The sequence below is a fragment of the Pseudophryne corroboree genome, chromosome 4, assembly GCF_028390025.1.
Source record: "Pseudophryne corroboree isolate aPseCor3 chromosome 4, aPseCor3.hap2, whole genome shotgun sequence".
NCBI classification, from domain to species: Eukaryota; Metazoa; Chordata; class Amphibia; order Anura; family Myobatrachidae; genus Pseudophryne; species Pseudophryne corroboree.
In genome coordinates this window covers 19,396,935-19,412,420 of record NC_086447.1, presented here as the reverse complement: position 1 = coordinate 19,412,420, position 15,486 = coordinate 19,396,935, and the positions used below count along the sequence as shown (strand labels likewise).

Genomic DNA, 15,486 nt, shown 5'->3' with positions numbered 1-15,486 from the left:
CAGAGTCAGATTTGATTAAGTCATTTTATAAAAAACAGGAAGCACAATTTAGCATGGGGTTGCAGAGAAAAAAAATTGAGTGATTAATCAGCTCTCCATTTTATGGCTTTATTTTTATGCTAACACATTTGCTCTCTGAAAAGTGTCCACAAAGCCAAGTCTCTGATTAACACCTTTGTAGGAATGGTTTTTCACCTATTACTGATTAAAACTTGCTTCATTGGAAAGGCAGCAAGATGCATCCTCATTACAATGTCCACTGAAATAATACAGGTTGACACCAGGAAACATAAACCTCACTGCATCCTTGCTGCTTTCTCAAGTGGGAATCTGTTTAATGTGAAAACCAGGTGATATCTAATCAGCACACAGGTAAGAAGTTAAGAAAATCTTTCTTTAAGGGTGAAGATGTTTCTCACAAAATCGTTGCCCCAATGCATCATTGAAATTCAAGATGGAAAGATGATTTTGAAATATCAATTGTACATTTTGCATTGCTCTTCTGGTGACAATGTAGCTTGTTTTTGTCAATTACCATTTCAGTAATAGGGTAAAGAAAATTAAGTGGATTTCTGAAAGAAAACAATGCTGTCAATATACTATTAAAACAAATTAAAATGTTAAAAGTTATTGTACTTTAAGTAAAAATAAAAGAGTCAAAATATCAATTCCAGTTTTGGAAGAATTTAATTAACAAAAAAATAAGTGCACATAGCAGAGGATGGTTTCGATCCACCGACCTCTGGGTTATGGGCCCAGCACGCTTCCGCTGCGCCACTCTGCTGCTCATGTAAGTGTCAGAGATCCTGAAGTACTCACTCATCATGTGAAAGTACCAATGTGTTTCTTCGTTGGTCAATGGAAGAAAAATCTTGCAAAACTCTCCAGATTATTGCCTTTTTAACCTTTTTCTAGGAAACTTTCTAGATGAATGCTTTTTAGCCTTTGTCAGTACATGCTTTTGCAAGCTGTCTCTGTGGCGCAATCGGTTAGCGCATTCGGCTGTTAACCAAAAGGTTGGTGGTTCAATCCCACCCGGGGACGTAATTGACCTTGTGATCAAATTTTGGTGATCTTTAAGTAGACAAGTCAAAATTTCAAACCACCTCTTATAGTGTAGGGTACCTGGCCTTCTCTGATGCAATCAGAGTCAGATTTGATTAAGTCATTTTATAAAAAACAGGAAGCACAATTTAGCATGGGGTTGCAGAGAAAAAAAATTATGCAGGCAGAGAAATCCAATTGAGTGATTAATCAGCTCTCCATTTTATGGCTTTATTTTTATGCTAACACATTTGCTCTCTGAAAAGTGTCCACAAAGCCAAGTCTCTGATTAACACCTTTGTAGGAATGGTTTTTCACCTATTACTGATTAAAACTTGCTTCATTGGAAAGGCAGCAAGATGCATCCTCATTACAATGTCCACTGAAATAATACAGGTTGACACCAGGAAACATAAACCTCACTGCATCCTTGCTGCTTTCTCAAGTGGGAATCTGTTTAATGTGAAAACCAGGTGATATCTAATCAGCACACAGGTAAGAAGTTAAGAAAATCTTTCTTTAAGGGTGAAGATGTTTCTCACAAAATCGTTGCCCCAATGCATCATTGAAATTCAAGATGGAAAGATGATTTTGAAATATCAATTGTACATTTTGCATTGCTCTTCTGGTGACAATGTAGCTTGTTTTTGTCAATTACCATTTCAGTAATAGGGTAAAGAAAATTAAGTGGATTTCTGAAAGAAAACAATGCTGTCAATATACTATTAAAACAAATTAAAATGTTAAAAGTTATTGTACTTTAAGTAAAAATAAAAGAGTCAAAATATCAATTCCAGTTTTGGAAGAATTTAATTAACAAAAAAATAAGTGCACCTAGCAGAGGATGGTTTCGATCCACCGACCTCTGGGTTATGGGCCCAGCACGCTTCCGCTGCGCCACTCTGCTGCTCATGTAAGTGTCAGAGATCCTGAAGTACTCACTCATCATGTGAAAGTACCAATGTGTTTCTTCGTTGGTCAATGGAAGAAAAATCTTGCAAAACTCTCCAGATTATTGCCTTTTTAACCTTTTTCTAGGAAACTTTCTAGATGAATGCTTTTTAGCCTTTGTCAGTACATGCTTTTGCAAGCTGTCTCTGTGGCGCAATCGGTTAGCGCATTCGGCTGTTAACCAAAAGGTTGGTGGTTCAATCCCACCCGGGGACGTAATTGACCTTGTGATCAAATTTTGGTGATCTTTAAGTAGACAAGTCAAAATTTCAAACCACCTCTTATAGTGTAGGGTACCTGGCCTTCTCTGATGCAATCAGAGTCAGATTTGATTAAGTCATTTTATAAAAAACAGGAAGCACAATTTAGCATGGGGTTGCAGAGAAAAAAAATTATGCAGGCAGAGAAATCCAATTGAGTGATTAATCAGCTCTCCATTTTATGGCTTTATTTTTATGCTAACACATTTGCTCTCTGAAAAGTGTCCACAAAGCCAAGTCTCTGATTAACACCTTTGTAGGAATGGTTTTTCACCTATTACTGATTAAAACTTGCTTCATTGGAAAGGCAGCAAGATGCATCCTCATTACAATGTCCACTGAAATAATACAGGTTGACACCAGGAAACATAAACCTCACTGCATCCTTGCTGCTTTCTCAAGTGGGAATCTGTTTAATGTGAAAACCAGGTGATATCTAATCAGCACACAGGTAAGAAGTTAAGAAAATCTTTCTTTAAGGGTGAAGATGTTTCTCACAAAATCGTTGCCCCAATGCATCATTGAAATTCAAGATGGAAAGATGATTTTGAAATATCAATTGTACATTTTGCATTGCTCTTCTGGTGACAATGTAGCTTGTTTTTGTCAATTACCATTTCAGTAATAGGGTAAAGAAAATTAAGTGGATTTCTGAAAGAAAACAATGCTGTCAATATACTATTAAAACAAATTAAAATGTTAAAAGTTATTGTACTTTAAGTAAAAATAAAAGAGTCAAAATATCAATTCCAGTTTTGGAAGAATTTAATTAACAAAAAAATAAGTGCACCTAGCAGAGGATGGTTTCGATCCACCGACCTCTGGGTTATGGGCCCAGCACGCTTCCGCTGCGCCACTCTGCTGCTCATGTAAGTGTCAGAGATCCTGAAGTACTCACTCATCATGTGAAAGTACCAATGTGTTTCTTCGTTGGTCAATGGAAGAAAAATCTTGCAAAACTCTCCAGATTATTGCCTTTTTAACCTTTTTCTAGGAAACTTTCTAGATGAATGCTTTTTAGCCTTTGTCAGTACATGCTTTTGCAAGCTGTCTCTGTGGCGCAATCGGTTAGCGCATTCGGCTGTTAACCGAAAGGTTGTTGGTTCAATCCCACCCGGGGACGTAATTGACCTTGTGATCAAATTTTGGTGATCTTTAAGTAGACAAGTCAAAATTTCAAACCACCTCTTATAGTGTAGGGTACCTGGCCTTCTCTGATGCAATCAGAGTCAGATTTGATTAAGTCATTTTATAAAAAACAGGAAGCACAATTTAGCATGGGGTTGCAGAGAAAAAAAATTATGCAGGCAGAGAAATCCAATTGAGTGATTAATCAGCTCTCCATTTTATGGCTTTATTTTTATGCTAACACATTTGCTCTCTGAAAAGTGTCCACAAAGCCAAGTCTCTGATTAACACCTTTGTAGGAATGGTTTTTCACCTATTACTGATTAAAACTTGCTTCATTGGAAAGGCAGCAAGATGCATCCTCATTACAATGTCCACTGAAATAATACAGGTTGACACCAGGAAACATAAACCTCACTGCATCCTTGCTGCTTTCTCAAGTGGGAATCTGTTTAATGTGAAAACCAGGTGATATCTAATCAGCACACAGGTAAGAAGTTAAGAAAATCTTTCTTTAAGGGTGAAGATGTTTCTCACAAAATCGTTGCCCCAATGCATCATTGAAATTCAAGATGGAAAGATGATTTTGAAATATCAATTGTACATTTTGCATTGCTCTTCTGGTGACAATGTAGCTTGTTTTTGTCAATTACCATTTCAGTAATAGGGTAAAGAAAATTAAGTGGATTTCTGAAAGAAAACAATGCTGTCAATATACTATTAAAACAAATTAAAATGTTAAAAGTTATTGTACTTTAAGTAAAAATAAAAGAGTCAAAATATCAATTCCAGTTTTGGAAGAATTTAATTAACAAAAAAATAAGTGCACATAGCAGAGGATGGTTTCGATCCACCGACCTCTGGGTTATGGGCCCAGCACGCTTCCGGTGCGCCACTCTGCTGCTCATGTAAGTGTCAGAGATCCTGAAGTACTCACTCATCATGTGAAAGTACCAATGTGTTTCTTCGTTGGTCAATGGAAGAAAAATCTTGCAAAACTCTCCAGATTATTGCCTTTTTAACCTTTTTCTAGGAAACTTTCTAGATGAATGCTTTTTAGCCTTTGTCAGTACATGCTTTTGCAAGCTGTCTCTGTGGCGCAATCGGTTAGCGCATTCGGCTGTTAACCAAAAGGTTGGTGGTTCAATCCCACCCGGGGACGTAATTGACCTTGTGATCAAATTTTGGTGATCTTTAAGTAGACAAGTCAAAATTTCAAACCACCTCTTATAGTGTAGGGTACCTGGCCTTCTCTGATGCAATCAGAGTCAGATTTGATTAAGTCATTTTATAAAAAACAGGAAGCACAATTCAGCATGGGGTTGCAGAGAAATCCAATTGAGTGATTAATCAGCTCTCCATTTTATGGCTTTATTTTTATGCTAACACATTTGCTCTCTGAAAAGTGTCCACAAAGCCAAGTCTCTGATTAACACCTTTGTAGGAATGGTTTTTCACCTATTACTGATTAAAACTTGCTTCATTGGAAAGGCAGCAAGATGCATCCTCATTACAATGTCCACTGAAATAATACAGGTTGACACCAGGAAACATAAACCTCACTGCATCCTTGCTGCTTTCTCAAGTGGGAATCTGTTTAATGTGAAAACCAGGTGATATCTAATCAGCACACAGGTAAGAAGTTAAGAAAATCTTTCTTTAAGGGTGAAGATGTTTCTCACAAAATCGTTGCCCCAATGCATCATTGAAATTCAAGATGGAAAGATGATTTTGAAATATCAATTGTACATTTTGCATTGCTCTTCTGGTGACAATGTAGCTTGCTTTTGTCAATTACCATTTCAGTAATAGGGTAAAGAAAATTAAGTGGATTTCTGAAAGAAAACAATGCTGTCAATATACTATTAAAACAAATTAAAATGTTAAAAGTTATTGTACTTTAAGTAAAAATAAAAGAGTCAAAATATCAATTCCAGTTTTGGAAGAATTTAATTAACAAAAAAATAAGTGCACATAGCAGAGGATGGTTTCGATCCACCGACCTCTGGGTTATGGGCCCAGCACGCTTCCGCTGCGCCACTCTGCTGCTCATGTAAGTGTCAGAGATCCTGAAGTACTCACTCATCATGTGAAAGTACCAATGTGTTTCTTCGTTGGTCAATGGAAGAAAAATCTTGCAAAACTCTCCAGATTATTGCCTTTTTAACCTTTTTCTAGGAAACTTTCTAGATGAATGCTTTTTAGCCTTTGTCAGTACATGCTTTTGCAAGCTGTCTCTGTGGCGCAATCGGTTAGCGCATTCGGCTGTTAACCGAAAGGTTGGTGGTTCAATCCCACCCGGGGACGTAATTGACCTTGTGATCAAATTTTGGTGATCTTTAAGTAGACAAGTCAAAATTTCAAACCACCTCTTATAGTGTAGGGTACCTGGCCTTCTCTGATGCAATCAGAGTCAGATTTGATTAAGTCATTTTATAAAAAACAGGAAGCACAATTTAGCATGGGGTTGCAGAGAAAAAAAATTATGCAGGCAGAGAAATCCAATTGAGTGATTAATTAGCTCTCCATTTTATGGCTTTATTTTTATGCTAACACATTTGCTCTCTGAAAAGTGTCCACAAAGCCAAGTCTCTGATTAACACCTTTGTAGGAATGGTTTTTCACCTATTACTGATTAAAACTTGCTTCATTGGAAAGGCAGCAAGATGCATCCTCATTACAATGTCCACTGAAATAATACAGGTTGACACCAGGAAACATAAACCTCACTGCATCCTTGCTGCTTTCTCAAGTGGGAATCTGTTTAATGTGAAAACCAGGTGATATCTAATCAGCACACAGGTAAGAAGTTAAGAAAATCTTTCTTTAAGGGTGAAGATGTTTCTCACAAAATCGTTGCCCCAATGCATCATTGAAATTCAAGATGGAAAGATGATTTTGAAATATCAATTGTACATTTTGCATTGCTCTTCTGGTGACAATGTAGCTTGTTTTTGTCAATTACCATTTCAGTAATAGGGTAAAGAAAATTAAGTGGATTTCTGAAAGAAAACAATGCTGTCAATATACTATTAAAACAAATTAAAATGTTAAAAGTTATTGTACTTTAAGTAAAAATAAAAGAGTCAAAATATCAATTCCAGTTTTGGAAGAATTTAATTAACAAAAAAATAAGTGCACATATCAGAGGATGGTTTCGATCCACCGACCTCTGGGTTATGGGCCCAGCACGCTTCCGCTGCGCCACTCTGCTGCTCATGTAAGTGTCAGAGATCCTGAAGTACTCACTCATCATGTGAAAGTACCAATGTGTTTCTTCGTTGGTCAATGAAAGAAAAATCTTGCAAAACTCTCCAGATTATTGCCTTTTTAACCTTTTTCTAGGAAACTTTCTAGATGAATGCTTTTTAGCCTTTGTCAGTACATGCTTTTGCAAGCTGTCTCTGTGGCGCAATCGGTTAGCGCATTCGGCTGTTAACCGAAAGGTTGGTGGTTCAATCCCACCCGGGGACGTAATTGACCTTGTGATCAAATTTTGGTGATCTTTAAGTAGACAAGTCAAAATTTCAAACCACCTCTTATAGTGTAGGGTACCTGGCCTTCTCTGATGCAATCAGAGTCAGATTTGATTAAGTCATTTTATAAAAAACAGGAAGCACAATTTAGCATGGGGTTGCAGAGAAAAAAAATTGAGTGATTAATCAGCTCTCCATTTTATGGCTTTATTTTTATGCTAACACATTTGCTCTCTGAAAAGTGTCCACAAAGCCAAGTCTCTGATTAACACCTTTGTAGGAATGGTTTTTCACCTATTACTGATTAAAACTTGCTTCATTGGAAAGGCAGCAAGATGCATCCTCATTACAATGTCCACTGAAATAATACAGGTTGACACCAGGAAACATAAACCTCACTGCATCCTTGCTGCTTTCTCAAGTGGGAATCTGTTTAATGTGAAAACCAGGTGATATCTAATCAGCACACAGGTAAGAAGTTAAGAAAATCTTTCTTTAAGGGTGAAGATGTTTCTCACAAAATCGTTGCCCCAATGCATCATTGAAATTCAAGATGGAAAGATGATTTTGAAATATCAATTGTACATTTTGCATTGCTCTTCTGGTGACAATGTAGCTTGCTTTTGTCAATTACCATTTCAGTAATAGGGTAAAGAAAATTAAGTGGATTTCTGAAAGAAAACAATGCTGTCAATATACTATTAAAACAAATTAAAATGTTAAAAGTTATTGTACTTTAAGTAAAAATAAAAGAGTCAAAATATCAATTCCAGTTTTGGAAGAATTTAATTAACAAAAAAATAAGTGCACATAGCAGAGGATGGTTTCGATCCACCGACCTCTGGGTTATGGGCCCAGCACGCTTCCGCTGCGCCACTCTGCTGCTCATGTAAGTGTCAGAGATCCTGAAGTACTCACTCATCATGTGAAAGTACCAATGTGTTTCTTCGTTGGTCAATGGAAGAAAAATCTTGCAAAACTCTCCAGATTATTGCCTTTTTAACCTTTTTCTAGGAAACTTTCTAGATGAATGCTTTTTAGCCTTTGTCAGTACATGCTTTTGCAAGCTGTCTCTGTGGCGCAATCGGTTAGCGCATTCGGCTGTTAACCGAAAGGTTGGTGGTTCAATCCCACCCGGGGACGTAATTGACCTTGTGATCAAATTTTGGTGATCTTTAAGTAGACAAGTCAAAATTTCAAACCACCTCTTATAGTGTAGGGTACCTGGCCTTCTCTGATGCAATCAGAGTCAGATTTGATTAAGTCATTTTATAAAAAACAGGAAGCACAATTTAGCATGGGGTTGCAGAGAAAAAAAATTATGCAGGCAGAGAAATCCAATTGAGTGATTAATCAGCTCTCCATTTTATGGCTTTATTTTTATGCTAACACATTTGCTCTCTGAAAAGTGTCCACAAAGCCAAGTCTCTGATTAACACCTTTGTAGGAATGGTTTTTCACCTATTACTGATTAAAACTTGCTTCATTGGAAAGGCAGCAAGATGCATCCTCATTACAATGTCCACTGAAATAATACAGGTTGACACCAGGAAACATAAACCTCACTGCATCCTTGCTGCTTTCTCAAGTGGGAATCTGTTTAATGTGAAAACCAGGTGATATCTAATCAGCACACAGGTAAGAAGTTAAGAAAATCTTTCTTTAAGGGTGAAGATGTTTCTCACAAAATCGTTGCCCCAATGCATCATTGAAATTCAAGATGGAAAGATGATTTTGAAATATCAATTGTACATTTTGCATTGCTCTTCTGGTGACAATGTAGCTTGTTTTTGTCAATTACCATTTCAGTAATAGGGTAAAGAAAATTAAGTGGATTTCTGAAAGAAAACAATGCTGTCAATATACTATTAAAACAAATTAAAATGTTAAAAGTTATTGTACTTTAAGTAAAAATAAAAGAGTCAAAATATCAATTCCAGTTTTGGAAGAATTTAATTAACAAAAAAATAAGTGCACATATCAGAGGATGGTTTCGATCCACCGACCTCTGGGTTATGGGCCCAGCACGCTTCCGCTGCGCCACTCTGCTGCTCATGTAAGTGTCAGAGATCCTGAAGTACTCACTCATCATGTGAAAGTACCAATGTGTTTCTTCGTTGGTCAATGAAAGAAAAATCTTGCAAAACTCTCCAGATTATTGCCTTTTTAACCTTTTTCTAGGAAACTTTCTAGATGAATGCTTTTTAGCCTTTGTCAGTACATGCTTTTGCAAGCTGTCTCTGTGGCGCAATCGGTTAGCGCATTCGGCTGTTAACCGAAAGGTTGGTGGTTCAATCCCACCCGGGGACGTAATTGACCTTGTGATCAAATTTTGGTGATCTTTAAGTAGACAAGTCAAAATTTCAAACCACCTCTTATAGTGTAGGGTACCTGGCCTTCTCTGATGCAATCAGAGTCAGATTTGATTAAGTCATTTTATAAAAAACAGGAAGCACAATTTAGCATGGGGTTGCAGAGAAAAAAAATTGAGTGATTAATCAGCTCTCCATTTTATGGCTTTATTTTTATGCTAACACATTTGCTCTCTGAAAAGTGTCCACAAAGCCAAGTCTCTGATTAACACCTTTGTAGGAATGGTTTTTCACCTATTACTGATTAAAACTTGCTTCATTGGAAAGGCAGCAAGATGCATCCTCATTACAATGTCCACTGAAATAATACAGGTTGACACCAGGAAACATAAACCTCACTGCATCCTTGCTGCTTTCTCAAGTGGGAATCTGTTTAATGTGAAAACCAGGTGATATCTAATCAGCACACAGGTAAGAAGTTAAGAAAATCTTTCTTTAAGGGTGAAGATGTTTCTCACAAAATCGTTGCCCCAATGCATCATTGAAATTCAAGATGGAAAGATGATTTTGAAATATCAATTGTACATTTTGCATTGCTCTTCTGGTGACAATGTAGCTTGCTTTTGTCAATTACCATTTCAGTAATAGGGTAAAGAAAATTAAGTGGATTTCTGAAAGAAAACAATGCTGTCAATATACTATTAAAACAAATTAAAATGTTAAAAGTTATTGTACTTTAAGTAAAAATAAAAGAGTCAAAATATCAATTCCAGTTTTGGAAGAATTTAATTAACAAAAAAATAAGTGCACATAGCAGAGGATGGTTTCGATCCACCGACCTCTGGGTTATGGGCCCAGCACGCTTCCGCTGCGCCACTCTGCTGCTCATGTAAGTGTCAGAGATCCTGAAGTACTCACTCATCATGTGAAAGTACCAATGTGTTTCTTCGTTGGTCAATGGAAGAAAAATCTTGCAAAACTCTCCAGATTATTGCCTTTTTAACCTTTTTCTAGGAAACTTTCTAGATGAATGCTTTTTAGCCTTTGTCAGTACATGCTTTTGCAAGCTGTCTCTGTGGCGCAATCGGTTAGCGCATTCGGCTGTTAACCGAAAGGTTGGTGGTTCAATCCCACCCGGGGACGTAATTGACCTTGTGATCAAATTTTGGTGATCTTTAAGTAGACAAGTCAAAATTTCAAACCACCTCTTATAGTGTAGGGTACCTGGCCTTCTCTGATGCAATCAGAGTCAGATTTGATTAAGTCATTTTATAAAAAACAGGAAGCACAATTTAGCATGGGGTTGCAGAGAAAAAAAATTATGCAGGCAGAGAAATCCAATTGAGTGATTAATCAGCTCTCCATTTTATGGCTTTATTTTTATGCTAACACATTTGCTCTCTGAAAAGTGTCCACAAAGCCAAGTCTCTGATTAACACCTTTGTAGGAATGGTTTTTCACCTATTACTGATTAAAACTTGCTTCATTGGAAAGGCAGCAAGATGCATCCTCATTACAATGTCCACTGAAATAATACAGGTTGACACCAGGAAACATAAACCTCACTGCATCCTTGCTGCTTTCTCAAGTGGGAATCTGTTTAATGTGAAAACCAGGTGATATCTAATCAGCACACAGGTAAGAAGTTAAGAAAATCTTTCTTTAAGGGTGAAGATGTTTCTCACAAAATCGTTGCCCCAATGCATCATTGAAATTCAAGATGGAAAGATGATTTTGAAATATCAATTGTACATTTTGCATTGCTCTTCTGGTGACAATGTAGCTTGTTTTTGTCAATTACCATTTCAGTAATATTGTAAAGAAAATTAAGTGGATTTCTGAAAGAAAACAATGCTGTCAATATACTATTAAAACAAATTAAAATGTTAAAAGTTATTGTACTTTAAGTAAAAATAAAAGAGTCAAAATATCAATTCCAGTTTTGGAAGAATTTAATTAACAAAAAAATAAGTGCACATATCAGAGGATGGTTTCGATCCACCGACCTCTGGGTTATGGGCCCAGCACGCTTCCGCTGCGCCACTCTGCTGCTCATGTAAGTGTCAGAGATCCTGAAGTACTCACTCATCATGTGAAAGTACCAATGTGTTTCTTCGTTGGTCAATGAAAGAAAAATCTTGCAAAACTCTCCAGATTATTGCCGTTTTAACCTTTTTCTAGGAAACTTTCTAGATGAATGCTTTTTAGCCTTTGTCAGTACATGCTTTTGCAAGCTGTCTCTGTGGCGCAATCGGTTAGCGCATTCGGCTGTTAACCGAAAGGTTGGTGGTTCAATCCCACCCGGGGACGTAATTGACCTTGTGATCAAATTTTGGTGATCTTTAAGTAGACAAGTCAAAATTTCAAACCACCTCTTATAGTGTAGGGTACCTGGCCTTCTCTGATGCAATCAGAGTCAGATTTGATTAAGTCATTTTATAAAAAACAGGAAGCACAATTTAGCATGGGGTTGCAGAGAAAAAAAATTGAGTGATTAATCAGCTCTCCATTTTATGGCTTTATTTTTATGCTAACACATTTGCTCTCTGAAAAGTGTCCACAAAGCCAAGTCTCTGATTAACACCTTTGTAGGAATGGTTTTTCACCTATTACTGATTAAAACTTGCTTCATTGGAAAGGCAGCAAGATGCATCCTCATTACAATGTCCACTGAAATAATACAGGTTGACACCAGGAAACATAAACCTCACTGCATCCTTGCTGCTTTCTCAAGTGGGAATCTGTTTAATGTGAAAACCAGGTGATATCTAATCAGCACACAGGTAAGAAGTTAAGAAAATCTTTCTTTAAGGGTGAAGATGTTTCTCACAAAATCGTTGCCCCAATGCATCATTGAAATTCAAGATGGAAAGATGATTTTGAAATATCAATTGTACATTTTGCATTGCTCTTCTGGTGACAATGTAGCTTGTTTTTGTCAATTACCATTTCAGTAATAGGGTAAAGAAAATTAAGTGGATTTCTGAAAGAAAACAATGCTGTCAATATACTATTAAAACAAATTAAAATGTTAAAAGTTATTGTACTTTAAGTAAAAATAAAAGAGTCAAAATATCAATTCCAGTTTTGGAAGAATTTAATTAACAAAAAAATAAGTGCACATAGCAGAGGATGGTTTCGATCCACCGACCTCTGGGTTATGGGCCCAGCACGCTTCCGCTGCGCCACTCTGCTGCTCATGTAAGTGTCAGAGATCCTGAAGTACTCACTCATCATGTGAAAGTACCAATGTGTTTCTTCGTTGGTCAATGGAAGAAAAATCTTGCAAAACTCTCCAGATTATTGCCTTTTTAACCTTTTTCTAGGAAACTTTCTAGATGAATGCTTTTTAGCCTTTGTCAGTACATGCTTTTGCAAGCTGTCTCTGTGGCGCAATCGGTTAGCGCATTCGGCTGTTAACCGAAAGGTTGGTGGTTCAATCCCACCCGGGGACGTAATTGACCTTGTGATCAAATTTTGGTGATCTTTAAGTAGACAAGTCAAAATTTCAAACCACCTCTTATAGTGTAGGGTACCTGGCCTTCTCTGATGCAATCAGAGTCAGATTTGATTAAGTCATTTTATAAAAAACAGGAAGCACAATTTAGCATGGGGTTGCAGAGAAAAAAAATTATGCAGGCAGAGAAATCCAATTGAGTGATTAATCAGCTCTCCATTTTATGGCTTTATTTTTATGCTAACACATTTGCTCTCTGAAAAGTGTCCACAAAGCCAAGTCTCTGATTAACACCTTTGTAGGAATGGTTTTTCACCTATTACTGATTAAAACTTGCTTCATTGGAAAGGCAGCAAGATGCATCCTCATTGCAATGTCCACTGAAATAATACAGTTTGACACCAGGAAACATAAACCTCACTGCATCCTTGCTGCTTTCTCAAGTGGGAATCTGTTTAATGTGAAAACCAGGTGATATCTAATCAGCACACAGGTAAGAAGTTAAGAAAATCTTTCTTTAAGGGTGAAGATGTTTCTCACAAAATCGTTGCCCCAATGCATCATTGAAATTCAAGATGGAAAGATGATTTTGAAATATCAATTGTACATTTTGCATTGCTCTTCTGGTGACAATGTAGCTTGCTTTTGTCAATTACCATTTCAGTAATAGGGTAAAGAAAATTAAGTGGATTTCTGAAAGAAAACAATGCTGTCAATATACTATTAAAACAAATTAAAATGTTAAAAGTTATTGTACTTTAAGTAAAAATAAAAGAGTCAAAATATCAATTCCAGTTTTGGAAGAATTTAATTAACAAAAAAATAAGTGCACCTAGCAGAGGATGGTTTCGATCCACCGACCTCTGGGTTATGGGCCCAGCACGCTTCCGCTGCGCCACTCTGCTGCTCATGTAAGTGTCAGAGATCCTGAAGTACTCACTCATCATGTGAAAGTACCAATGTGTTTCTTCGTTGGTCAATGGAAGAAAAATCTTGCAAAACTCTCCAGATTATTGCCTTTTTAACCTTTTTCTAGGAAACTTTCTAGATGAATGCTTTTTAGCCTTTGTCAGTACATGCTTTTGCAAGCTGTCTCTGTGGCGCAATCGGTTAGCGCATTCGGCTGTTAACCGAAAGGTTGGTGGTTCAATCCCACCCGGGGACGTAATTGACCTTGTGATCAAATTTTGGTGATCTTTAAGTAGACAAGTCAAAATTTCAAACCACCTCTTATAGTGTAGGGTACCTGGCCTTCTCTGATGCAATCAGAGTCAGATTTGATTAAGTCATTTTATAAAAAACAGGAAGCACAATTTAGCATGGGGTTGCAGAGAAAAAAAATTATGCAGGCAGAGAAATCCAATTGAGTGATTAATCAGCTCTCCATTTTATGGCTTTATTTTTATGCTAACACATTTGCTCTCTGAAAAGTGTCCACAAAGCCAAGTCTCTGATTAACACCTTTGTAGGAATGGTTTTTCACCTATTACTGATTAAAACTTGCTTCATTGGAAAGGCAGCAAGATGCATCCTCATTACAATGTCCACTGAAATAATACAGGTTGACACCAGGAAACATAAACCTCACTGCATCCTTGCTGCTTTCTCAAGTGGGAATCTGTTTAATGTGAAAACCAGGTGATATCTAATCAGCACACAGGTAAGAAGTTAAGAAAATCTTTCTTTAAGGGTGAAGATGTTTCTCACAAAATCGTTGCCCCAATGCATCATTGAAATTCAAGATGGAAAGATGATTTTGAAATATCAATTGTACATTTTGCATTGCTCTTCTGGTGACAATGTAGCTTGCTTTTGTCAATTACCATTTCAGTAATAGGGTAAAGAAAATTAAGTGGATTTCTGAAAGAAAACAATGCTGTCAATATACTATTAAAACAAATTAAAATGTTAAAAGTTATTGTACTTTAAGTAAAAATAAAAGAGTCAAAATATCAATTCCAGTTTTGGAAGAATTTAATTAACAAAAAAATAAGTGCACATAGCAGAGGATGGTTTCGATCCACCGACCTCTGGGTTATGGGCCCAGCACGCTTCCGCTGCGCCACTCTGCTGCTCATGTAAGTGTCAGAGATCCTGAAGTACTCACTCATCATGTGAAAGTACCAATGTGTTTCTTCGTTGGTCAATGGAAGAAAAATCTTGCAAAACTCTCCAGATTATTGCCTTTTTAACCTTTTTCTAGGAAACTTTCTAGATGAATGCTTTTTAGCCTTTGTCAGTACATGCTTTTGCAAGCTGTCTCTGTGGCGCAATCGGTTAGCGCATTCGGCTGTTAACCGAAAGGTTGGTGGTTCAATCCCACCCGGGGACGTAATTGACCTTGTGATCAAATTTTGGTGATCTTTAAGTAGACAAGTCAAAATTTCAAACCACCTCTTATAGTGTAGGGTACCTGGCCTTCTCTGATGCAATCAGAGTCAGATTTGATTAAGTCATTTTATAAAAAACAGGAAGCACAATTTAGCATGGGGTTGCAGAGAAAAAAAATTATGCAGGCAGAGAAATCCAATTGAGTGATTAATCAGCTCTCCATTTTATGGCTTTATTTTTATGCTAACACATTTGCTCTCTGAAAAGTGTCCACAAAGCCAAGTCTCTGATTAACACCTTTGTAGGAATGGTTTTTCACCTATTACTGATTAAAACTTGCTTCATTGGAAAGGCAGCAAGATGCATCCTCATTACAATGTCCACTGAAATAATACAGGTTGACACCAGGAAACATAAACCTCACTGCATCCTTGCTGCTTTCTCAAGTGGGAATCTGTTTAATGTGAAAACCAGGTGATATCTAATCAGCACACAGGTAAGAAGTTAAGAAAATCTTTCTTTAAGGG

At 37.0% G+C, this 15,486-nt stretch overlaps 22 non-coding genes across 22 annotated transcripts; 13 read left to right on the top strand and 9 right to left on the bottom strand.

The window, feature by feature from the left end:
• Positions 1-712: 712 nt before the first annotated feature.
• Positions 713-784, bottom strand: TRNAM-CAU (transfer RNA methionine (anticodon CAU)). Its single transcript has one exon. It is a non-coding gene; the product is annotated as a tRNA-Met (tRNA).
• A 186-nt stretch (positions 785-970) lies between these two features.
• Positions 971-1,044, top strand: TRNAN-GUU (transfer RNA asparagine (anticodon GUU)). Its single transcript has one exon. It is a non-coding gene; the product is annotated as a tRNA-Asn (tRNA).
• An 835-nt stretch (positions 1,045-1,879) lies between these two features.
• Positions 1,880-1,951, bottom strand: TRNAM-CAU (transfer RNA methionine (anticodon CAU)). Its single transcript has one exon. It is a non-coding gene; the product is annotated as a tRNA-Met (tRNA).
• Positions 1,952-2,137: 186 nt separating this feature from the next.
• Positions 2,138-2,211, top strand: TRNAN-GUU (transfer RNA asparagine (anticodon GUU)). Its single transcript has one exon. It is a non-coding gene; the product is annotated as a tRNA-Asn (tRNA).
• Positions 2,212-3,046: 835 nt separating this feature from the next.
• TRNAM-CAU (transfer RNA methionine (anticodon CAU)) lies at positions 3,047-3,118 on the bottom strand. The gene has a single exon. It is a non-coding gene; the product is annotated as a tRNA-Met (tRNA).
• A 186-nt stretch (positions 3,119-3,304) lies between these two features.
• Positions 3,305-3,378, top strand: TRNAN-GUU (transfer RNA asparagine (anticodon GUU)). Its single transcript has one exon. It is a non-coding gene; the product is annotated as a tRNA-Asn (tRNA).
• Positions 3,379-4,471: 1,093 nt separating this feature from the next.
• On the top strand, positions 4,472-4,545 carry TRNAN-GUU (transfer RNA asparagine (anticodon GUU)). Its single transcript has one exon. It is a non-coding gene; the product is annotated as a tRNA-Asn (tRNA).
• An 813-nt stretch (positions 4,546-5,358) lies between these two features.
• Positions 5,359-5,430, bottom strand: TRNAM-CAU (transfer RNA methionine (anticodon CAU)). The gene has a single exon. It is a non-coding gene; the product is annotated as a tRNA-Met (tRNA).
• A 186-nt stretch (positions 5,431-5,616) lies between these two features.
• Positions 5,617-5,690, top strand: TRNAN-GUU (transfer RNA asparagine (anticodon GUU)). The gene has a single exon. It is a non-coding gene; the product is annotated as a tRNA-Asn (tRNA).
• A 1,093-nt stretch (positions 5,691-6,783) lies between these two features.
• Positions 6,784-6,857, top strand: TRNAN-GUU (transfer RNA asparagine (anticodon GUU)). Its single transcript has one exon. It is a non-coding gene; the product is annotated as a tRNA-Asn (tRNA).
• An 813-nt stretch (positions 6,858-7,670) lies between these two features.
• On the bottom strand, positions 7,671-7,742 carry TRNAM-CAU (transfer RNA methionine (anticodon CAU)). The gene has a single exon. It is a non-coding gene; the product is annotated as a tRNA-Met (tRNA).
• Positions 7,743-7,928: 186 nt separating this feature from the next.
• On the top strand, positions 7,929-8,002 carry TRNAN-GUU (transfer RNA asparagine (anticodon GUU)). Its single transcript has one exon. It is a non-coding gene; the product is annotated as a tRNA-Asn (tRNA).
• Positions 8,003-9,095: 1,093 nt separating this feature from the next.
• On the top strand, positions 9,096-9,169 carry TRNAN-GUU (transfer RNA asparagine (anticodon GUU)). The gene has a single exon. It is a non-coding gene; the product is annotated as a tRNA-Asn (tRNA).
• Positions 9,170-9,982: 813 nt separating this feature from the next.
• TRNAM-CAU (transfer RNA methionine (anticodon CAU)) lies at positions 9,983-10,054 on the bottom strand. Its single transcript has one exon. It is a non-coding gene; the product is annotated as a tRNA-Met (tRNA).
• A 186-nt stretch (positions 10,055-10,240) lies between these two features.
• TRNAN-GUU (transfer RNA asparagine (anticodon GUU)) lies at positions 10,241-10,314 on the top strand. The gene has a single exon. It is a non-coding gene; the product is annotated as a tRNA-Asn (tRNA).
• A 1,093-nt stretch (positions 10,315-11,407) lies between these two features.
• TRNAN-GUU (transfer RNA asparagine (anticodon GUU)) lies at positions 11,408-11,481 on the top strand. Its single transcript has one exon. It is a non-coding gene; the product is annotated as a tRNA-Asn (tRNA).
• An 813-nt stretch (positions 11,482-12,294) lies between these two features.
• Positions 12,295-12,366, bottom strand: TRNAM-CAU (transfer RNA methionine (anticodon CAU)). Its single transcript has one exon. It is a non-coding gene; the product is annotated as a tRNA-Met (tRNA).
• A 186-nt stretch (positions 12,367-12,552) lies between these two features.
• TRNAN-GUU (transfer RNA asparagine (anticodon GUU)) lies at positions 12,553-12,626 on the top strand. Its single transcript has one exon. It is a non-coding gene; the product is annotated as a tRNA-Asn (tRNA).
• An 835-nt stretch (positions 12,627-13,461) lies between these two features.
• TRNAM-CAU (transfer RNA methionine (anticodon CAU)) lies at positions 13,462-13,533 on the bottom strand. Its single transcript has one exon. It is a non-coding gene; the product is annotated as a tRNA-Met (tRNA).
• A 186-nt stretch (positions 13,534-13,719) lies between these two features.
• Positions 13,720-13,793, top strand: TRNAN-GUU (transfer RNA asparagine (anticodon GUU)). The gene has a single exon. It is a non-coding gene; the product is annotated as a tRNA-Asn (tRNA).
• An 835-nt stretch (positions 13,794-14,628) lies between these two features.
• Positions 14,629-14,700, bottom strand: TRNAM-CAU (transfer RNA methionine (anticodon CAU)). Its single transcript has one exon. It is a non-coding gene; the product is annotated as a tRNA-Met (tRNA).
• A 186-nt stretch (positions 14,701-14,886) lies between these two features.
• Positions 14,887-14,960, top strand: TRNAN-GUU (transfer RNA asparagine (anticodon GUU)). The gene has a single exon. It is a non-coding gene; the product is annotated as a tRNA-Asn (tRNA).
• The last annotated feature ends 526 nt before the right edge of the window (positions 14,961-15,486 follow it).